The sequence below is a fragment of the Equus caballus genome, chromosome 14, assembly GCF_041296265.1.
Source record: "Equus caballus isolate H_3958 breed thoroughbred chromosome 14, TB-T2T, whole genome shotgun sequence".
In the NCBI taxonomy this organism is placed as follows: domain Eukaryota; kingdom Metazoa; phylum Chordata; class Mammalia; order Perissodactyla; family Equidae; genus Equus; species Equus caballus.
The window spans coordinates 84,961,289-84,966,110 of NC_091697.1; positions in this window are offsets into that span (position 1 = coordinate 84,961,289).

The window sequence follows — 4,822 nt, forward strand, 5'->3', positions numbered from 1 at the left end:
CCTTTAAATGCATTTTTGTGCAACTTTAAGAGTGGAATTAATGGAATTAGGATCTATGATTACAAAGTAGAGTGAGGCAGAAACAGAGCTTCATAAAATGAAGGACCTGTGTAACAGGGAAGTCTGTAGATAACACAGGCAGTCTCAGGGTTTGAAAATTTCTGATTTGGAAAGGGTTTATGCAGAGGCTTGATAGTCTTTTTCAGGATGCTGACTCTTTAGCAATAGATGTGCCTTCCCTTTAAGCCCAGAAATTTTGTGTTTCTTAGTACTACTCATCATCCTGCATCATAGGCTGACACAGAATTTATTAGACGAAGAATTGTAATTCTTATGTAGTAAGAGGTAAATACAGCCATCTGTAAAATTGGAGATAAAACCATGAAAATATTAAATGAAAAATCCTGGGCTGCCTTATTCCAATTATGAACACGCCTCTCTCATGTGTTTCTTTTTGACACGCATATGTGTTGATATTAGCGTGCTTGTGTACAGCAGGGAAGAGCTGAGCAGAATAACACCTTCTAAGTTGTAAACTTCCCATTCTCTCTGGAGTCTAGGAAGCATTTGAGGAGTTATTTCCTCATGATATTTGGCCCAAATTTTCTCATTTTAACTCAATCCATTTGCTCATTCCATACCTTAATAATCTCTTCAGTGAAGTGCTCGATAATTCTTTGTCCTCCCTGTTCTTATACCTTTCAGATATTTGTAGGCTTTTATCATCTTACCTTTTAGTCATCCTTTTGCACAGTTATAGAGACTTCAATTCTTTAATCTTCTTTCATAAGTCAAAACCTATATTCCCTTAATCATTTCTGTTATGCTTCTCTGAACTTCCTCTACAAGTCTTTTATCTATAGTGCTCTGGTACTAAGATGTCTAAAAGTAAATCTTTAATAATAAGCAAAAGTAAGTAAGTGTAACAAACCTAGTCTTGAGGCTTTCTATATCAGGAAATAAAGAGGGTTACTGTTTTTCTGGGCTATACTATTCTATAGAGGACAGAAGGACTTAATTTTCTTTGAAATCTCTTGTTTAGAGGGAGAATCTGCAGTGGTAAGAGGCAGATTTTTTCTTCTTTTCCTTTTGTGAATCTGGTTCCCTGTGTTGTATTTCTTGTCAAGGTATTATTCATGCTTTCTGGTTCTAATTCGATGATCAGTGTTTAAATGTATTCAATTTCTAGTTTCCCTTTTCCTGTTATTTAACACTATTTTAAATTATAACTTGGAAACAGACATTTCAGAAGATGATACCCAACTATATCTGATAAACTGTGGAATATGGGAAGGTTCAGAATAAGAAAGCAGATGTCTTAAAAGAACAAATCTTACGCTCTGGACAGTAAGCACATTTGAGAGTAGTGTCTCCAATTTTAAAATTCCTTTTTTGGAGTCTACAGTTGGGGGGGTGGTGCCGATATTCTTTCTTTTCCTTTTATTTCTTTTAAACTAGCTTCTGAATACCAGCTCTGATTCCTACAATTTTCATCAGCTCACACATCTTAAAGCCATTATTTCATTTGATTAGGGGCTTTATTCTTCTCTGCCCCATAGTCAAATTCTTTCTACACTTTGACTCTAGGTCTCTGAGAGACATTGATGTCTTTGCTTGAAACTTGACCTCTGCTTTCACTGACTACTTTCACTTCTTCAGCATCGTCATCATCTGATCGCTAAGCCCAAGGGAAAAGTCACCAAAACTTGAATTTGATGGAGAATTGAAAAGCTAGGAGTTCTTCTTTAAGTACTACCTTAGAAATATAATAGTTATATTTCTTAAGCTCTCCATTAGAATTTGACTTGACAATCAGTTCTTGCTATGAAAGTAAAGCATACAAATATTTTCTGCAGTGATGGAATTAATTTGAAATATACTGAAAACTGAATTTAGTCAATATGTACATGAATCATCTTGTTAGTATTTCAGATGACTTAATTTGCTTCAGGCAATGATGTCAGTCATGAACTGAAGCAGAGTATTATGCATTTTTTTAACACAAGAGAATAAGACAACCAATGTAAGTAGTTCCTTCAAGACTGATGATCCATAGTTGTTATTTATATAATTCAAGTTACCTGGATAATGGCACAAGCTTGTTTTGAAAAGGTACAACAAGCTTCATTTTTGAAACCATGGTCTATAGCTGAAGCTATAGATATACTTTGTAATTCACAATACTTTACAGACCATGGATTAAATGTATACACACACACACACATTCACACACAGACACACAAATACACCAAGGGTTAAAACAGTTCAAAGCAGGCAGTGCACACATTAAGTAATTAGGACTAATATGTTGTTTGGAATTAAAGTCGAATCCTTTTAATTGGCACATCTCAGTGGGAATAGAAATACAAACTTGTAATTAGGTGATTGGCCTGATTATCAAAGCTTCTTTGGCATGGATTGTGCAGACAGTCTTTTTTCTTTTAGAATGAGTTTCTCCAACAACTACAGCATGACATGGGAGGTACATTGAGCAGCCATAATAGGGCTTCAATCTTGCCTAAAATGAACAAATGTATACAAAGTGAATAACCTAAACCAGCCAAAGCTATTTCACAACTGTATGTGAGAATTAGCATTTTTAGAAGGAAAAAAACTGTGTATTTAAGTGAAATAATCTAATTATTTCTTATTTATAATCAGATGCACTAAACTAAAGCCTCTGCCGATTAAATGGTGTTGAAATAGGTTTGTCATTACTAGGCATCCAGCAAAGCTCTGGTCTTTATTCAGGAATCCAACCATATTACTGTGGGACATGCAGATGGAGGTCAATAAGCAAGAATGTGAATTCTACTTTTTAATCAAATATAAAAGCCTAGAGGAGGAAAGTCCCTCTAAAGTTAAAGAGCTGAAAACAATCAATATGTCAGTATAAATTGTTTTTATGAATGCTTTATGCAGTTATTTAACAACATGTTATTTTCCTTTTCTTCCCCTCATGCTGCTTTCTGTGTTCCTGATAGTGGAAATCAGGACTTCAACAGATCAAGAAGTCATCTAATTCATATGGTGACATAACAGCCCAAAAGAATTCACTGAAGATCATTTAGGCACTTTACGAATTTGTAGTAAAACAGTAAAGGTCTGGGAACAGGTTCCTATATTTAAGAAAATGGGGTTTAAATAAAAGTAATAGGTCACATAAAATCTTAAAGAATATGTTGAAATATTTAAGAGAATAAACTATAACAAGCACTTTAAAAAACTCATTTACATTTAATTCTAGTGTTATTTAGGTTAAGTTTTACATTCCCCAAATGCTGTTTAGATATCCTATTTCCTCTTACTATATCTAGCTGAGTTCAAACGTCATGTAAGTATGTGTGTGTGTGTGTGTGTGTGTGTGTATTGACTCAAACTACATTTCCCACAAACAAGAGAAGCTCTCTGACCTGTAGCAAATTGGATTATATGAAAACATGGAGGATAAAATTAAAGTATATGAGTACAAGTTATTTTCCTTGTCAAATACACTGAGGGGTAGTGTCATTGTTTTCAAGGAACTACAAAGGGCTTGCCTTTAAAAAATAGAAAACAAAGAGAAATATAAAGTCCTATTTATTGTATTTACACAGCATAGACAGGTGTTCTGGGTGAGATAGATGCTACCTCACCTCCCATCATTCACATTCGCTCTCTAGGCAGTCAAAGACTATTTATACTGTGAGGATTGTTTGTTGTTATTTTATAATGGAAATCTGGCTCAATAATGCTTTGTGTAATTCTCTCTACTTCTTGAAAACAATGTTAATAGACGTACCAGTAAAATATACAGATGAACTTGGACTGCTGTTTGGGTTAAAAGGTCACCTCAAGAAAAGATAATCGTTTTCTATTAATGCTCAAACCACTATGCACTTCACTGAACTATATGGAAGGACACAGTGTCTTATTAGAAGATTAGTTTACATTATAAGCTGACAAGAATGGCTTGTAAAGTGTGATTCATGCTCTGAAACAGCACACTAAAGATAATTTCTCCTCTGTCTAGTCTGGGATAATGAAAATAACCAAGAAACTACATCTTAGACTTTATAGGTCTATAAACATATACGGAATCAGGTCACCCTATGCCACATTGTCACTTCCCATTCATATTTACTATAGTTACTCCTCTTTATTCAGAACCACAGTTGTATCAAAGAGGGAATAGGATCAGCTGTGTAATTTGCAAGAATAATTTCTCATTTTTAGAATGAACAAGATAACAAGCACCAAATGATAAGAGGAGAAACTACCAATTAAATATGTTCTGTGAATTTAATCTATAATTTATCTATTGATCTGTTCAGTGTAAGAATAATTTTGCCAGTTAATGTAGTTACTCAAGGCCAAACAATTGAAATTTATTAAAATATTTACAGAACTATCAAAGTAGCCTAAAGATAATAGAAACAACCCATAATCCTTATTATTAGTCAGAGTGTTAGTATGGAAGAATATCTAGTGATGCACTTATTATTATAATTCATATAATTATCATTTTATAGATTATATAGAAATCTGCAGAAGGAAATTTGCAGTATTTCTGCCTACTGTACAAAATTTCCATATAGTTAGATAATTATAAATTGTCAGCTTTATAGTGGCTGGTTACTTACTGTAAAATTATTTGCTATATTAGTCAATGAATAGAAATGCAATAACTTTTTAAAGTATACTATTAAACAGAATACACCTTAACTGAGATAGATATTATTTGCCATATTATTTGCTACATAAATGATATCTATGTTTGATGGTTTCCTATCATCTTAAATATAATATTTAATATTAATGTCATTGTTACTTAATATTAATA